A 21183-nucleotide genomic window follows, 5' to 3' on the forward strand; every position below is an offset into this window, starting at 1 on the left:
AATACACAATTTGCATTAAGTCCGATGTTAAGAATGATCAAGTTATTGAGTTTATCCCTAGATCCCAAATCACTTAAGTGCTCTATCTACATTCATGTTCAAAGTTACTTTCCAGTAATCAAAGACATTCAAATAACATTATATTTTCATACAATGATAATAAATTCAAGAAAGAGCATATGAACGAACAACGATATATTGAGCAGGAAAATTAAATCACAGTGAGTTCATTACCTCCAATCCCAACGAAAGAGAAATTTAACTACTCATAGTCATCTAAAACGTACACATTTGAAGCAATCCCTTGCAACAATGGTGTCTTGATGCCTTGAAGTAGTCTCCAGAAGTTCTTGAGATGTTTTCGTTTCTTTCTTTTGTCCGGAACTTCTATCAGAAAAATGTTTTTGTCTTTTTGTCATGTCTTTTAAAGTCACTTAACTTCATTAATTCGCTCATCGCACATGTACTGGCGCGCTATGCGAATTTTCTTAACTGTTGCACTTTAACTGATGTTATTCGCTCAGCGCACAGGTACTGGTGCGCTATGCGAATTTCCTTCTTCTGGCAGTGCGAATTTTGGCTTTCGCTTTGCGAAAATTGGCTGACAAAGTCTAAATAATACACCATTTCCTGTACAATATTTTACATAACAATTTACTACCTATTACAACTTTTCAATGAGGAACAATATGAATAATTATAAGATTGAGCTCATTTATAAGTATACAAACAACTCTTTTCCACACTTATCAACTCCCCCAAACTTGAACTATTTCATGCCCTCATGAAATCACATAAGAAAATGAACATCACAACAGACATTTGACATTTTGATAAAATGACTCTGCACATCAGAATAATCACATGCATTCCCAAAGATTTCAAACAAGTATGACATGGTGCATCACTCACAAAATCATCTGTGCATAGAATATGAACAACCAGATCAACATTTATCATTACTCACACTCAAGTGTTTGTCCTCACATGACAGTAGAATTGACATAAAACTTCATCACCTTTTGCATTTCATTTGATTCACACACTTCACACACTATTGGTTAAGTCCAAAGGTCTTTTGAGGTTAAGGCTTGGCTTGGCTAGAAAAAGAATCATGGTTTTTCTTGGATTCAAAGACACCTATTAATAAGAGAACAACTTCAATTCCCAATCCAATACTCAAATCCCAAAATATATCATTCATCACATACCATTTTCTTTCACAGCTCAACCTTCTTTTTCATTTTGAGCTTTTTTTTATCATATTTTTTTTATTGATCTTTTCTTCCCACAAACTTGAATTCAACCTTAACCTCTTTTAAAGCATAATACATGTTCTCTTCTAAGGTGTAAGGTAGGATATCATCTAATAGGCTCAAGGTGAAAGGAAAAAATTTTCAAGGCTCAAAAGGGTTCACAAATGTATCATGATGTGTTAAGGTTGGTTGTTTGACCAAGTAGTTGTATAATCAATATCAAACAATGCCTCTCTCATACTTAACCACACAGGTGTGTATGTATGTAGAATCACAATCATGCAAAAGTAAACTCCATATCTAGACAACTCATCATATTTCTTATTCTCAACACATGCTCTCAACACTCAACAGATCTGGTCATACATACTCACACACAAATAAAAATATATGAAGCACATTGCAACCACAGTCATATGTGTTATCATTTTCAAGAATCACATCAACTTAATCAAGTCAATGCATAACCATTAAATCAAAAAGTCACATGTCTTTACAACTAACACATAGTTCAAAACATATTACAAAACATAAATAACATAACTAAACATTGAAGATAACTCCATCTGCACCTGCATAATCATCATCTGCATATAAGGCACTTGCACTCCCCCACCTGAAGTCTGGCCTGCCCTCAGGCCATGGGAGATGCGCAAACTCAAAAGAGAACCTATGCTGATCATAGTTTAAAACAAGGTTTTCTTCTTGTGCCTCAACACATTGTACTCTTGAAGAAGACCATGTGGTGGTCTTAGGAGAAGTTATTTGCATAATATTAGCTAAGCATAAAAGAACATTGAACATATGGTGAGAAATGCGCAAAATCAGAAAACTGCAGCAAACAGCTCGCTGAGCGAATAAGGTGACGATCAGAACCAAAGTTTTAGTGAGAAATTCGCAAAGCGAATTGCTCGTTGAGCGAATATTTTTTTTTATATTTGTGTTTATTCGCTGAGCGCATCGGAGCTATGCGCTAAGCGAATAACATTAAAGTTTTTTTTTTGCGTTTATTTTCTTAGCGCACTAGAGTTGTGCGCTAAGCGAATAAAATTACAGATTTTTTTTTTACATTCGCTCAACTCAAATTCGCTAAGCGAATAAATTCTCTTCCTCATTAATTCACTCACCTCATTGCAGATACTCACAAATATATTCTCTTAACGCACCATGTATATATATATATATATGCTTAACGAATATTGCAATATTGAACATACACTACAGAACATTACACTTAACAACGAAACACAGCACTTATCAACACAAAAACTTCAACAATTTCTTAAAAAAACTAAAAGATAAAATTAAAAGTAACATATAGAGAAGTGAAATAGAAAAATAAAAAAACACAAACGAAGAAATAAGGAAAAGAAGAAACAAAATTGCAGAACGTGAGCACACTAACCAAACAACAATTCCAATATGCAAAATGATTGAAATGGATTTCCTAAATAACCTCACTCATATCCCTCTTGTTTCAAGATCACTTAGTACTCCCCTTTCAGTTGTTGAAATCCCTTCCCTAGGATCTTCCAACAACTAGAAACATCTGTAGTCAAATTGCATAAAAGAAACACAAACAAAACATAGATACAATTGGCAAAGAATTCCACTTTCCCTGTTTTCTAAAGTTAGAACACTCAGATCCCTCTTGTTGTGCCTACCTAAGTATGATAAACCCTCACCCAATCCCTTGGTATAAGACGTCCATCAAACTTGCCTTAAGTTCCAAAACAGTGAATCCAAACACACAACCCCATCCCTGGTGATTTGCACATCTGGTTTGATTTAGTTAGTTCCGCTACTGAAATCTCATTCCTAAGAACTTTCAATAACAACATCAAGCTCTAAAGCGTACCCCGAGACAGGCATTAAGTTCAAACTAAATCAATGGAAAGTCTTAAAAACTAAAGCCAACTGCATACACAACAACATTAAAAAAGAAAATTCACAACAAAGTCTAAAAGAGTCATAAATGCCCAAATTGCCTTGTGTTGGAACACAAGTCCCCGACAACGGCGCCAAAAACTTGTTAACTTTTTGGCAAGTATACCAAATCGTTCCAAGTAATACAGTGAATAAGTAAAAGTATCGTCTCCCAAGGAACTTGTGCAACACATGACAATTCTTCCTTTTATAACTCAATTAGACATCAAAATGCACAAAACAACACAATAAACTATTTTTGGTATTTTATCAAACAGTTGGTGTGCAAGGAATTTATATTTAAAAGAAACTTCGTTGGAATTGGGTTTCATGAATCATATGAATATAAAACTCTGTTCAATATTTCATTACTCCATTCAAACATTCACATCAAGGCATACTAGTCTTAATCCCTTAGCAACTAGTTCTAAATTAATATATTAAAATGATAATCTCTTAGTCAATTTAATATACAATTTGCATTAAGTCCGATCCTAGATCCCAAATCACTTAAGTGCTCTATCTACGTTCATGTTCAAAGTTACTTTCCAGTAATCAAAGACATTCAAATAACATTATATTTTCATACAATGATAATAAATTCAAGAAAGAGCATATGAACGAACAACGATATATTGAGCTGGAAAATTAAATCACAGTGAGTTCATTACATCCAATCCCAACAAAAGAGAAATTTAACTACTCCTAGTCATCTAAAACGTACACATTTGAAGCAATCACTTGCAACAATGGTGTCTTGATGCCTTGAAGTAGTCTCCGGAAGTTCCTGAGATGTTTTCGTTTCTTTCTTTTGTCCGGAACTTCTGTCAGAGGAATGTTTCTGTCTTTTTGTCACGTCTTTTAAAGCCACTTAACTTCATTAATTTGCTCAGCGCACATGTACTAGTGCGCTATGCGAATTTCCTTCTTCTGGCAGTGCGAATTTTGGCTTTCGCTTTGCGAAAATTGACTTACAGAGTCTAAATAATACACCATTTCCTGTATAATATTTTACATAATAATCTACTACCTAATACAACTTTTCAATGAGGAACAATATGAATAATTACAAGATTGAGCTTATTTATAAGTATAAAAATAACTCTTTTTCACACTTATCATCACACGATACAGATTTGTCCCTCATCAATCAAATTAAGATGTTTTCACCATCAATCAATGAATTCTTTAAAAGTGATTTTTTTTATTTTAGAACATAATAAAAAAAACAAAAATTCTAAGTTATTATTGAGTACACTTGATGTGAATATAGAATACAACTGTTTTTACTTTTATTCTTTTGTATTTATTTTAGTTCTTAAAATAATATGGACTTTATTTCAATGTTTGTACCAAGATATTTTTAAGCATTTTCTTTTTATTTTTAAATAATTTTTCTACTATATTTAAAATTAATTGTTGGATTGACGGTGGTTCATTTTGATCTTAACTCATATAGTTAGGACTAAGTCATGGGCTTAACCAAATTAGTAGGTATATAGAGCAACAATACACTCTAATGTTTAAAAATGAGCGTAAATAATGTTGTACTAATGTTACTTACTAAATTAATTTGTTTTTTAATTTAATATTTCTTCTTTAATAGTTATTGTGATCCAATATTTTTCTTTATTTGTAAATACTTTATTATCTTAGAGAAGAATAGTAAAAGATATAGTATTTAATACTGAAAAACTCGGAAAATTTTTTGATGGTATAAAAGGATCATGTGTTCTACTAAGTCTTTATTAATATGAGAGAGCGTGTTGTAATTTATTTTAGTTAATTCTTAGAGATATTAGCATTTTTAGAAGAACTTTGTGTTTCAAAAATCCTTTTATAAGTTCTCCCTTACTAAAGAACAATAACTCATTTTAGTTAATTCTTAGAGATATTAGCATTTTTAGAAGAACTTTGTGTTTCAAAAATCCTTTTAGTTCTCCCTTACTAAAGAACAATAACTCGTTAGTTCTATAATTGGCAAAGTATCGAAAGATGATTAATTATATTTACAGTGCAAAGTATATTTTTTAAAAGATGGGATTAAAAATTCAAAGAGTAAAAACCAATTTTTCTCTAAAGAGGATATAACTTTTGAGAATGATTATAAGTGGTAAGAATAAGAAACCCAAAAACCCTAAATTTGTGGTTTTTGGTGTGGAAAAGCACTACAACTTTAAACCTAGTTCTTAATTAATGATTAAGAAAATGGAAGCAACAAAATGATGCATATTACTTACTATCCTCTAGCAAGACCTTATGGGATGTTAGATTCGGTGAGAAAGTACTGTATTTGGAAGACCAAGAGCATGTTGCATGAAAGAAATTCCTTCTTGTGGTGGTAAGGGGAATCTCCGTGTTTTGAGAGAAAAAAATTTCCTACTTGTGTAGATAAAATAAATTTGAAGAAAGAAATCGAGTATGAGGACTTTATTTAAGTGAGAGAAGTAATCTTTTGTACTAATAGATGTAAATTATGCTTACATGAATTATTACATTTGTTTAACTTTAAGTTTTTTTCTTTAAAACTTATACAAAAAAAAATGTAACTAACTATAATAATTCCCAACTCTCAATATTTCTCAAATAACATTATTTGTAAAAGATCTTACATTATAATTTACTCTCAAAACAGTAACTAATTTTAATTTATAAATTTTTTTTTTATTTTTTCATTGGTTTTTACCGAAATCTTTAAATATAAACTTCTTCAAAACATACTCTTAAAGATATAATTTAAACATGTTACCATCTTAATAGATTAAATACTCATCTTAATCGATTGAGTGTGAGAAGATGGTTTCCACAAAAACACAACCACAATTAATTAGATATTAGGCTTAATTGATTAAACGTGAGATGATGACTTTCATAAAACATAACCTAATGGATTAGATATTAGGTTTAGTCCATTAAATACGATGATTTTCATAAAACACAACCTAATACATTAGATACTAGGATTTATTGATTAAATGTGAGTGTTTATTCTACATGATTTTTCTCTGTACTGAAATAATCAATTATATACTTATCTTAATCTATTAAGTGCAAAAAGTGTCATTATTTTAAATTTTGATTGATTTTTTGAAGATGTGATTATCCAATGAAAAAAGAGGTTGTCTAAAGACTTTATCTAAAAAAATTAATAGTTTTGAGATATAACTTTATTTATACCATTACAACAAACTAATGATAAAAATATAGAAATTTAAATATTTTGATAAAAAACTAATAATTCTAAACATTTTTATTTATATTTTCTTAAATTAAAAATATAAATATAGTACTCCAACTGCTTATTGGTGTGGTGTGTATGTGTCGACTTAAAAAACTTCATTCTAGTAACCATGTCATCCACATATTTTCATTCTATATAAACTGTTTTAAATAACTAAACCCACTTTTTATTCTAACCCAATAATTTTATACTTTTTACCCACACCTTTCAATGCAAACCTATTTGTTATTTAGTTTGGCACGATGGATTTTGATGAAATTAATTTTGAACCCTTATGGGTTTCAAAATGTATGTCTAAACTAATGTCAAACGCAGATTTTGTAAAACAAAAATAACATTTACCACAAATCAGAAGAATTAGTGGCTGCAGTTTACCAAATTGGCAGTACAACAATACCAAACAAAATAAGGCACTGCACCATTAATTTGGTTAAGCTCATCATGACTTAGTCCTAACTATATGAGTTAAGATCAAAATGTTAACAAAATTCCACGAACCACCATCAATCTAAAAAAAACTGGATTATAATACTACATCAATTTTACCACTTTAAGCAATTCAAATAAACTTTTTACTCTAACCCATAAGTCTAAATATTTCTTAAATGGGTCTCAAAAATTTATATTTTATTATTTATTTCTACTTCACGGCTGCTGTGTGAGATGTGAGATTACAAAAAGAGAGAAAAGCTACAGTTGAAGAACAATTGTTGATTTTTAAGACAACTATGTTTTAAGCATATAAAGTGATGAAATGTGTCATTATAATTTTAAAATATTAATAAAACAATGTGGTGTATAGTTTTGAGTCCGCCCTATCAGGCAAAGTTGAAAGAAGAATTTGGAATATTTGAATGTGAAACTAAAATATTTAACAAAAAAAATAATTAATATATAAATAGTAAGAACTAAGTATAAAAGTAACAGAAAGGGAATAACAAACATAAAAAAAATATAAATCACTCTACTACTAATTCTATTTTAAGCTGAAATGTGTCACTGTAGTTTTAAAATATTAATAAAACAACGCCGTATTAAGAAAAATTGAAGGAAGAATTTAGAATATTTAAATGTGTGACTAAAATGTTTAAAAGAAAATAATTAATATAAAATTAATAAAAACTAGGTATAAAAGTAACACAGAGGGAATAGCAAACATAAAGAAATAGAAATCACAATGTCACTCTCGCCATTGCCATTTAATCTTAAAGTGATTGGGATACCAAGGAACACCGACGTGGCTAGGTCATGACATGCCTGTTTGAGAAAGATGTTGAATTCCGTCACATTCCTGGGGTTTCATTTCTCTCTATTTTCTCTTTGATTTGATTTGATTTAAATTTCAGGATCTCACTTTTCATCCTTTTTCTTTCAGTCAATAGGACGAAAATTTGCAGTAGTTCAGGAGATCGGGAAAATTGATTCTTGTACGGTAAGTTGAGTTGAATCATCGTAACCTTATTATGAATGAGTTTAATTGAATTTACACATATTTGTATATGTATGAATCAATAAGAATCGAGACACATATGCAAGTACGTTTGTGAGAAGTTTAGTGAGAAAGGGAATCGAGAACTGTACGGAAGGAATCCATTGACAAAGAAGAGCATAGAGGAGTGGATGAAAATGGAGGAGGAGAGATTTGATACACCTTCAAGTAGTGTGACGTATTACCAGGGAGATAACTATTTTTGGGTAAAAGAATTGAATTCGTGGAGTAAACATTTAGAAGAATTGAATTCGTGGATAACTAATATTACTTCACTATTAATAAAAATAATATATATATCCGGTGGAAGACAGGAAATGTTGACTACGTATACATAATTGTGTACTCGTTGTGATGATAAAGAAATAAAATTAGATTTTAATTGTTGTAAGGTAGTGAGATGATAAAAATTCTTTCAAAATTCAGACTAGGATGTTGACTCTTTTCTCTTTGACTATATATAACTAATAATAAAAACAAAAAAAATGTTTTAGATAAAGAGAAAAGAACTAATTTAATGTCACTGATAATAAAAATAAAAACATATATACAAATAGAAAGAAAGTTACCATCTAGTAGAACACAGAATTATGCACTGCGTTGTAAAGAAATAAAATTAGAATATAATTTTTGTAAGATAGTGAGATGATAAAAACTATTTCAAAATTCATACTTAGATGATAAGTCTTTTCTCTATTTGACTAGGACAAAGAAGAAGAAAAACAGTGTAAGAAAATTTTATAAAAGCATAGATTTTAGTCTGAATTATATTCTAGTATGAAATATTTTAATCTAAATTCAACTATAAAAAATATATATCAATATTCTTCAAGAGTTAAATGTGTTTAGCTTCAAGTTTTGTGTTTGTAAGGTGATATTAATACATAAAAGAAAAATAATAATGATTTTGTATAAACAATTTATAATGTTCTTTACGCCTATGACTTAAAACAACTTGTTAAGTATTTGTAAATTACAAAAAAGCAAGTTATGAAATTTGTATTAACAAAAGTGCTTGCAAAATTATTTTTTTATCATATTTGAGATGTCACTGTAATTGTAAAAATGTGTTTAACCAGGCTATTTTTGTTGATAGTTAAAACAGTTATGTTTTAACTTTTGAGTTAGTTAAACACTGTTACTTTTGTTATTAATTAATATTATTATTAGAACAATGTTAATCATACTTATAAAAAAGTAATATAAGATCATTTCCTCCCGTATATGCGTAGTTTCTAAAAAACACACTAAGAAAACAATTTTCTAACAAACATTCTCAAGTTAAAACAATCGGGTATGTGTCTATTTTTTTGTTACTATGATAAAAAAAAATTATTAAACTATAAAATGATTTTTTAATTATTGAAAAATTGTTCATAGAAATAATTATAAATTAATATATAAAAGAATAATTATAGAAATAAATAGTTTTTTTATAAATTAATTCTAGATAATATTTTTAACGTATAAATAATTTATATTATAAGTAATTATTTAAATTTAAAAATTTAGTTATTAAAAGAGATAAATTATTAAATTATTTTTTATTATAAATAATTATTTAAATTTTAAAAAACATTATTGAAAGAATAAAATTTTCAAAAATTTGTGCATACCGAAAGGGTGAATCTCCTTTAATAGTATAGTTTTTTTATAAAATTCAATTAAAATATCTTACATTAATAACATAAGATTGCAAATTTCAAAAATTTAGTTAATGTTTATGATAAAATATTAGTATACACGTAGCTTAAGTCCGAATAAAAACGCTAGCATTTCTAAGAAAAAAAAATCTCCCAACACGTCTTCATTGCTTGCTACATGATTGTTTGAAAAAAATAAACTGAAAAATGTGATCAGTTACTATTCAACTTTCTTAAAGTAATATGTTTAAAGTAATATGTTTATGACCAATTATCATGGAAATTTAATTATTTTTTCAACCCAAAGAAAGAAAAAACATGTATAAAATGGGATAAAACGTATATGAAAAAAAAAAACATGTATGAATCAATTTTTAATCAATTTTAATTAAAAATAAAGAGGTGCAGGAATTTTTATTATATTTTTAATGAGGATAATTTGGGAAGTGTGACTTTTATAGGATAAAGGAAGAAAAACAGGAAGGTGCAGGAAGGAAGAGCTATCCTTCCATCTGATGGGCCAACCAAACTTTAGTTTACAAAAAGGTAAAAACTTGGTGCCGCCAAGTCCAGTGAAATATTGAAATTTAGTAAGGATAGAAAATTAAAAAATATTTAAACCTAAAATTTATAAATAAAAAATCTTTTTGATTCTAAAATAATGTTCTCACGTATATATGTTAAGGTTCTAAACAACACACTAAGGAAACAATTTTTTTACTACAAGAAGAAGAGAGAACAGACGTTATGAAGAATTTTACACGATATAACCAACATATCTTACATCATTAACATAAGATTGCAAATTTTAAAATTTTAGTTAGTTTTTATATTCGTATCATAAAAATTACTATATGCTTAATTATAACTACAATTATTTAGCTTAAGTCTGAATAAAAAAGCTACCATTTGTAAGAAAAACATTCTCCCAACCAAACGTCTTCATTGCTTGCTACAAATTTGTCTGAAAAAAAAAACTGAAAAATGTGATTAGTTAATATTCAACTTTCTAAAAGTAATCTGTTTATAATCAACTATAATGGAAATTTAATTATTTTTACAACCCAACGATAAAAAATAACATCTATAAAATGGAAAAGTTGTACATATTCACAAATTAGCTTTTTTGGAAGAACTTTGTGTGTTCCAAAAATCCTTTTAGTTATATCTTATTAAAGAACAATAACTCTTTAGTTCTGTAATTCGGAAAGCATTGAAAGATGATTTACTATATTTACAATACAAAGTTTTTTTTAAATGGGATTAAAAATATAAAGAGTAAAAATTATTTTTTCTCTAAAGAGGCTATAGCTTGTTGAGAATAATTACAACGGATAAGAATAAGAAACTCACAAACCCTAAATTTGTCGTTTTTGTTGTGGAAAAAAACTACAACTTTAAACCTAATTCTTAATTAATGATTAGGAAAATTGAAGGAAAATAACGATGCATATTACTTACTCCTCTAGCAAGACCTTGTTTAAAAAGAAAAAAATGAATTTGGCCACGTGTATCTCAGTTTAAATTTCTTGAATTTAGTTGATTAGGCTCTTTTCGAATTATGCGAGTCACTGTCACAAGAATTTATCTGATTTTAGCCAAGTTGATCTTATATGACATTAGATCGAATTCGACTAAGTTGAAATTTAATTAAAAATTTAGTTAAAGTCGACCAAGTTGGTCGTGATAAAATTTTGACTAAATTTAATCAAGTCAATTCATCTTGATAATCGTGATGGGCAACAATCGGTTTGGACTAACCAATTTCAACCTTTGTTCCAATTTTAATCATTGTTCCGGATTGATTCTTCATAGCCTTCTACCTGGACTAGTCTATCTTGACTTTCAGCCCCCAGACTGGCTCGTCTTGACATTTAGCCTAGGTCTACCCATCTTGACCTTTGACCTTGATCGACATGTCTCAACCTTATACAGAGACCAATCTTTATCAACCTTCGACTTAGGTCAACTAGTCTCTATTATTGATTTAAATCAGCTAGTTTTGACTTTTGGTTCAAAAAGATTTGTCTAAATCTTTTGGCTTAAGCTTACCAATTTCGATAATTGACTCATTTTAATCTTTAATTTTAGATAATTTGTATTTAAAGTATTAATTTTAAGAGTTAATTAAAACTTTTTAGTATAACCAAAGTCATCTTACTCATAAACCGTAACCCATTTAATAAAAGGTTTTGATGGTTGAAACTTTTTTTTATTCAAACGAAGACCTAAAATAGGCCAAATTGATACCTCTAACAAATAAATCGGGCTCTGCTTACATTGACAATTGGCCCACAATAGAAAAACTGAAATGATTCTTCCTTAGAAATTTATAATTATTAAAATGTTCACTTTATCAATAATATCATCTATTTGAATAAATAAGAAATTGTTTTGGTCCCCTTTTCAAGGGTTTCGGGTTCTCGTGGTGATTGAAAAATGCACAGTAACGAAACTGTTAATCAGATAATGATAATTGTACAAAAAAAAAAGTAGAATCCTCCTTCACCTAGCAACACAAGAAAGAAAAACAATATTAAAATATGAAAAAAGTTAAATAGATAAAATAGATTCAATCTACGCACATAAGAGAGTGTAAATTAAAACATAGAAAAAGATTACATTATTTAAAAATTGGTTTGGGTGAAATGAACTTCATCAAACAGTTTTAATGGTGTGATGAAAAATGAAAGCATGAGGCACAAATGGAAGAAAACACGATGCAACAATGACAAAGAAAGGAATTGATTGAGTGGGGTAAAGTGCATTAATCACATTTCTGTTGTTTCAGAAGACAAAATCCCAATGTTGCTTTTCTTCATTACTCAAGTAGTTGCAGCCTTTTATGTTCATTTTCAAGGCCATGCAATGCAACAACACCAAATCATTTTCTTAATTGTATATATCTGTGTGAAAAACATCAAATATTCTAAAATGTATTTCATTTATACTTTCTATGTAAATTTAATGAATTGAGCACGTGAAGTGAGTCTTTTGAGTTAAAAGACTTTTTTTTTTTTTGTGTTCATTCATGAAATTTGTTGTATAAATGTCAAGCACTGAGATTGCATGAAAGTCAAAGGTGTTGTTGACTTTAGAAAAATTTTCAAGAAAAAGTGTAAGAATTTGCATGTGAGAGAGAAGAGTGAGAAGAATCCAATGAATGAGATAGAGATGGAATTGGGAATGAGAATGCATTGACATGTGAAGTTTCAGAAAGTGGTTGTGTACCACAGAAAGTGTCATGTCCAACATTTTGCAGTGAACATCACAAGGCACCACACAACACAAAATCATAAACCCTATTTGACTTTCCTACATAGGATCATAGGAAACTAAGTTTTCTTGGTCCCAAACTATCAACATAAGAGAACTTAACATTGGTTTAGGTATCTCAATGAAACGTATACCTTATACTTTGTTCACATGATCCAATTTGAAGATAGTAGTTTTTGAACTCTTGTGATGCAACATCTCATTTTAAGGACAATGGTGTTATTTTTTGTACACTACTTTTGTAAGTTCTCCAAATAAGGGCTTAACCTATTCACAAGCACCTTGGAAATAAACATGTAATCCCTAAAAAGCCCAAAACAAAATGTTGGTGGGTTGGAAGAAAAAAAGGAAAAACTTTAAAATATGATAGGATCTACTTTATATTTTCACTTTTTTTTAATTGTTACTTTTTTTAATCTCTTTTTGAATTAATTAAATTATATAATTTTGTAAGAAAATATCTGTATTTCTTTTATGATTTTACTTCTTAAACAAGTAAACATTCGACAATTTTTATATCTTTTCTTGCTTTGATTTTTCTTTTACCTATTTCCATTTCCTACACTTTACAAAGAGGGCATTAGTGATATTTCTCTAGCTCTTGAGAATAAAACACATGAGCATACAGCGTTGTTGATTATTAAACAAATTAATTAAAATATTTATACTAACTTATAAGAAATGGATGTATTTTATTTATTTATTTATGTTTGAGCATTGTGCATAAGGAATAAAAATGTATAGTCTATTGGTAACAATGAATTTATAAAATAATTACATTTTATTTACTCGATTGCGTTTGTGAAATGACATAAGAGTAAAGTTAATTATAACATTTATGTTTATTTTCATATTCTTGTTTTTTATTCTTATGTTGTTATGATATTACATGTTATTTCTGTTATGTTTAATAGTATTCAGAATCGAGACTTAAAATAATTTAAATATTTTTTTTCTAATAAATTACGGTTTTAAAATATACAATCAGAACATAACTATTGAAATTATTATTATTATTATATAAGTTATGTATGTATTTGGAAAAGAATATATTATTTTCATATAATTAAGAATTTCAATTAGTTTATTATTTTCCAATCTTATAATTTCCTTTACTGTATTTAATTATGCAAATGAACCCAAAACCTCAATATCCGACAAATCATCATGTTTAAAGGATTTTTTTCAAGTGCCTGGAATATTTCTCCTTTGGAAAATGTATATGAGTGATTTTAATAGAGTATAATAAATCTCTCAAATTTATATCAATATTCTTATATTAGTTTGGATCGTATATATTTTTTTCATGAGTAAAATCATTATCTAGTTCTTCAATCACTCTCTCATTGTTATAGGTTTAAGAATCAAAATTATCTTTATTCCTGACTACTTCTATTTCTCTATTATTTTCACTTATATTTATATTGTTATTATCTTGTTCATTCGAAGAGCACTCACTTGTATTTTCTAATACATTTTCTTTATCTATTTTGATAAATTTATTTATAACTCTTTTTTATGATATTACAACCTCAACTCTCTTCTTCTTTTGGAATTTTGAATAGCGCGATTCATATTTTCTAGTTCATATATCTATATATTTTGATAAGAAATAAAAAATTATAATATATAAAACACTGCTAAACATAAATATATAAAAGAGAATGAGTTAAATAATAAAACCTCATTCTAATTGTCAATAAAATAAACTCAATCATATTCATAATATCTCGAAGTCTCAAATATCTTTCTTTCATTTGATTAGTGATTAATTTAATTTAAAAATTTCAACTTTTTTCATAAATTTGAACAATTTATTTTGAAATTAATCATTAACAAAATAATTAAAAAACTATTTTGAAGATTAATGATAAAATCTTTATATATATATATATATATATATATATATATATATATATATATATATATATATATATATATATATATATATATTATATAACTTATTAATACAATAAAAATTTATCCATATTAGATTTAAGGTTACTACATTAACATTTTTAATAGAAAAAAATAATTATAATTTGACAAAGGAACATGAATTTTTTTTTACAAAAGACAAATTAAGTGAATAGTAATACAATAAATTTTAATTTTTGACCTTTTACCTTTTACCTTTTACCTGATATGATTTATATGATGCTCAATCGCACATAAAAGAAAGAAATGTCAACTAGCTCGATCTATCACTTGAAATATAAACAATGAGACATATGCACAACACATAAGAGATAAGAATAAACTAATAGGTATTGGATAATGTATCAAATTGAACTTTCGAAGCAATAATCAATAAGAAAACAAGGAGTGGGTAAGTAGAATAAGTAGATGAAAAACCATATATAGAGGAAGATAAAGATAAGAATGGATTAGGAAGAGAATAAAAATTGTGATTTACTGAAAATTAACTCATTTAGTATATTTTTAATACCAATAAAAATTAACAATCAAACATAATATTTTAATTAAAATTTATTTTTAAATATAATTTTACAACTAATTTACTATATGTATATTAGTACTAAAAAAAATTGAAAGCCTTTTTTTTTAGTCTAAAAGACGGTTTTACTTACTTCGACCTTAAACCTACTTTAGAAATTGAAAGTGATTATTTTTCCATATTATATGTTTTTTTATATAAAAAACATTAACAGAACCTTATATATATATATATATATATATATATATATATATATATATATATATATATATATATATATATATATATATATATATATATATATATATATATATATATATATATATATATATATATATATATATATATATATATATATATATATATATATATATATATATATATATATATATATATATATATATATATATATATATATATATATATATATATATATATATATATATATTAATAAAATAAATTATGAATCTAAACAAGAACTTTAAATAAATGTATATCACATTAAATAAAAAACTATAAATAAATAAAGAAGATAAGTGTGTAAATGGAAATATATTAAATGGCATAAAAATAAATTTAACGAAAAGAATCAATGAATAATTAGAGATAAAATAAATTATAAAAATATATTTAATAGAGAAAGGATGAATATGTAAGTAAAATTAAATTAAATGACATAAATATAAATATAAATATATAAAGAATATCAAAATTAAATAACATGATTAACAATGAATAAATAAAACCAATACACAATTGAAAATGAATTAAATAATATAAATATAAAATTTATAAATTAGACTAGTATTAAATAATATAAATATAAAATTTATAAATTAGACTAGTATTAAATAATATAAATATAAACTTTATAAATTAGACAGGTGTCTAACTCGATATAAATTAACTACTAAAATTATACAAAAAAAAATGAAGTAAAATGATGTATAATTCAAAATAAATAGAAGATTAATACATTTTTTATAAATTAAAGATTAGTATAAAAGAAATTTATCATTACTCCTTTTTTTTACGTTTTAGTAGTTATAGTATTAATAACAAATACAGAAAAAAGAGAAGAGACAAAGAAAAGAGATATGGGTAGAAAAAGTGAGACGATAAAGACAACTTCAGAAGAGAGATGCAAAAGATATATTTATACTACTAAAATCTAAAATCAAATGTTACAAGTTTAATTATTTTTTTTGAACTTTGAGAATTTTTTTTTTGAATTTTTAATTTTTTTAACTTTTTATTTTAATTGATTTATTTTCTGAAATTTATATTTTAGTAGATAAAATATGAAAGTTCTAACTATAAGATCTTCTGGTATTTATATGTAAAATATCATTTAAAAATACGAAATTCTGATATCTATATTTTGAAAATAAAGACATAATAACACCATTATTTAAAAATAAGGATACTAAATAAAGACCGCTAAAACACTAATTAAAAATAATTGAAGTAAACTATTTTGATTAAACTGTTTTTTTTTTTTGTAATATAGAAGACTCATCAACATAAAAAAATAATCAATTTTCATTTCTCTCAACTTAAACAATGTTTAAAAATTGGTCTATTTTCAAAATGCCATAAAATCTCCTAAATTTATTTATCAAGTGTTTTAGCTATTCTATTTCTGGGCCCTTTTGAACTATTTACCATTCTAAATATATCATACGCTTTCATATATTTAAATTAAATAAAGAACCTGGTTCAAAATAACGAGTGAGAGACTAAAAATCATGAGTAGTGAAAATTAGGGAAAAGAAAAATAAAATACAGCTAATTTAATCAATATATTCAAAATAGAATTAAAGTATACACATATAAATAAAAATTAATTACTGAGAAATAATTCAGAATTTCAGTAATTAGAATACTTATCTAAAAGATGAATTTGTTGTTTGAATTATCATGGGAAAAGAAATTTAATTGATTATATCCCATGATCATTACACTTTGTATTCATCAAACTCCAACAATGTTATGGCACTAAGAATAATAATTAAAACAAAGATAGAGTACTTATGAAAATCCCAGTAATTGAATCTGTCATAATTAACTTGATTAAAATCTTAATCATTGAATACACAAAAATCCAGTACATTTAGCATTCAGAGGAAGACTCAAAATAAATATATAAAAAAAAAACCATAGAAAGCACAATAGAAAGTGCAGACACCAACTTTTTGCTTTATTCTGTTAAAGTTCTTCCTTGTACAAGTACCAAAGCGAATCCCAAGAAAGAAAAGGTAGAAAAAGAAAAAAAAAACTTTTGATTAATATATATATATATATATATATATATATATAATATAATATAAAGATAATCTAATGTCTCTAAAACTTTTATTCAAATTACAAAGTAAATAAGAATTAATTTTGAAGTGAATTTTAAATTCAATTTAATTTTATAAAATTAATTTATAAAGTAAAATTTTGTACTTATTTATATTTATAAATTGATTTTATTTATAGTTAACTCTAACAGTTTGCACTGTAACTATAAAAATGACTTTTTCTTTAATTTGATTATATCAACAAATGCTCAAATTTAAATATATTATTGTATTATGGGAGCATGTATAATTACAAGAGAATGTTTAATATTGATTTTATAACACTGTTCGAGTCGTTAATAAACTAATTTCTGTAGATGTATATTTATCGAATTGAAATTTTTAACATTTTTCGCATGGATATATATATATATATATATATATATATATATATATATATATTAATAAATAATTCGATAAAAGTTTAATAATAAATGAAACAATGAATTTAAAAAATAACAAATTACATTATAATATATTTTAACTCTTATTATAATCGTATATAAAAAAGTTAATTTTAAATTTAATTTAACTTTCCACGATTAAAATTTATACGAAGTTATATAATATAAATATATAAATACATGAGAGTGTAGATGATTATATTACCCAATAGAGGCGCACATTGTTAAAAAATGAATGGTATGAAGAAAGTAAAGTTGAAAAAGATGAAAACGCATGGGTTAACAATTATTAGAAATGACGCGTTATGTTGGGTGATGATTCTGTCTAAAATCGCTATTTTTCAGCAGATGTCACATTCTAGGCTCTATCTACTTTCAATTAACACCCACTTTACTACTTATAAATTTTGTATATATCATACATCATAAATTCAATAACTATTTTTTGTGTTTTTGGATAAGCATTGATGTGAAACGAATCACTCGCTCACCCAATTAACCTAATTTGCTTTAATTTGTTTTACTTCATACGGCTGGAAGTTCTTCACTTTTGTTTCTTACCATATTAAGAAGTGTTTGCAGAAATGGGTGAGCATGCTCATGAGGGCCTCCGTTTCATACCTTTACACATGAAGATGTATCAGAATATGTTATTGGCATCTTGTAGCTGGAAATTTTTTCAAGGAATAATCTGATTTTGATGTTACTTTTCTATACATGCATGTGCTTTCAACTTCAGAGAAGCTTTTCTATGTCCAAACACTCCCCAATCAGATGCTTCCTTCTTGCTTCCTTTGCTAAATTTACACATCTCCTCACATGTTCTCAGGATTCCATTCATACCAAACTTAATTACTTTATCAACAAAAACATTATTTTCTAAAACTATATCCACATTCAAAACATAAACTATTATAATCACTATCGATACATTCTCAAATACTATTTATTCATTTGTTTTATCTGTAAATCCTAGTTTAACGAGTCATTTTTGTGTTGTTAATTTTTTTTAAGTGTTATTTATTTTGTCTTATTGTGAATTTCAGTCTTTTTAATCTATTTATTTCGCATATTATATTCAACTACTTGTAATGTGTTTATCATAATGGTAATTATTGTTAAAAAATAAACTTTAAATTTTATTTAATTTTATAAAATTTATTTACTTATATATCATAAATTGATCTTATATATGAAAAATAAAACTAAATATTTTAATAAGTTTGTTTAGTATACAAAAATATAAAATCGTGTACAACAATGAAAAAAACAATCCAATTCAAATAAATAACAAAAGAACTAATCATACTCTATTTATTTTATATTCTTTAAGTACACTTAACTAACTCTAAGAACTATAGACTACTCTATGAAAAATAATAAGATAATAAATCTGCAAGATACCTTTATTACATGTAACCAGAAATAAATAAATATATATATATATATATATATATATATATATATATATATATATATATATATATATATATATATATATATATATATATATATATATATAAAATATTTGAGGACAAGATTTTGGAGCCAACACACTAAGTGGGACACTGAAGAGTGACCACAACCAAACCAACAATAAAGCAGAACCCCCACATTGTTTCTAGATTCATATTAACAGATTAACTTTATATTTAAAATAAATGTATACAGTAAAAAACAAATTATATTCTAACAATAATTTTTAAAATTTATTTTATTTAACTTTTTTATTCAGTAACTCTAAAAAATTATGCATTAAGTGAACTAAGATAAATAATTATTTTTTTCAAAAAGATTAATCTCAAAATAAGTTGGCATACATAGTTTGGTTTGTTGTTTTTATTTATAGACGGTGTTGTTCCAGCTGGCCAATTCATGGCAATATAAGAGAAACACTACGAGAAAACATCATGTTCTTTACTTCATTATATGAATTTTTTATTCTAAATATTTCTCAGCTACCACTATATATGTTTATTTCTCACAAAATGACAAATGAATTAATAGTGTAAAATTTGATATTGAAAACTAGGTTAATAAAATTTATTTTTAAGCGCGCTTGAGTGGCTGAATTTCTGACACAATATTTCTTGTCGTTTTTTTTATAATGCAATAAAAATTAGTTTTTTTTTTATTTTCTTTTCTCACGAATACATTACTAAGTACAAAAGAGAAAAAGATGCCAGAGAATGGAACCGTTGACATCATCATTATTGACTTTTTTGGTCTTATGACATCATCATTAGGAAGTTTAAAGTAGGTGACAGTTCTGCAAAAAAGAGTACCTAAAGGTCTTAAAAAATATATTTCAAGAGCCATGATAAGAAACCTATATCTTCAAATTAGGTAAATTTTGGATCTTGAAATAAAAAACAATATTTTAATATTAATATTAATATTTAATAATAATAATAATAATAATTACTTAACTTGATTTTTTTAAGTTATAAAAATTAAAGTATAAATAAAAAATTATAAAATTCTGAATTTTATAAAATGTTATTATTAGAGAAAAACTCATTACACATTGTAAAAGTTTTTTCAATACAACATAAAACTAATTAGGAAATTTCCAGATGATATATTCCATTTGTAATTATGCTAGGAAAGAGATATTTATACGATGATTAATTATAGTTCAACAACATTGTCTTATGATCAAGTTCAAGTAATCTTAATTTGGTACGCAAACAAGTTTTCTATTATTATACTAACTTTCAGTGATTCCTGTGGAAAGATATGGACAACACATAAGAATAGTAAATTAGAACTTTTGTCTGTCATGAAATTTAGCAGCATTCTTATTACAGTTTAGATCTGTGTATATATTTATCATTTCTATTATTATAAATATATTATGATTGTATTTAAACAAAAAAAAAATATTAATTGTTCTCTTTTTAATTTTTTTAATTTTCTTAGAGGTTTTGGTTATTAATGAGTGTCACATCTGGTCATTATCCGAATTGCAACTCTAATGATTGTGAAATATGTAATTATATTATGATTAGAGTGTGTGGTTGACATGATGTTGATGTCTTGGAATTCTGGTACAGTGTTTTATTTGATAGTGCCATGTTCTTGTTTCCATGTCTAATGAATGATCATGATTTATGACAGTAGAAGACAAAGTAAAATGAAGAGA

The sequence above is a fragment of the Vigna angularis genome, chromosome 7, assembly GCF_016808095.1.
Source record: "Vigna angularis cultivar LongXiaoDou No.4 chromosome 7, ASM1680809v1, whole genome shotgun sequence".
In the NCBI taxonomy this organism is placed as follows: Eukaryota; Viridiplantae; Streptophyta; class Magnoliopsida; order Fabales; family Fabaceae; genus Vigna; species Vigna angularis.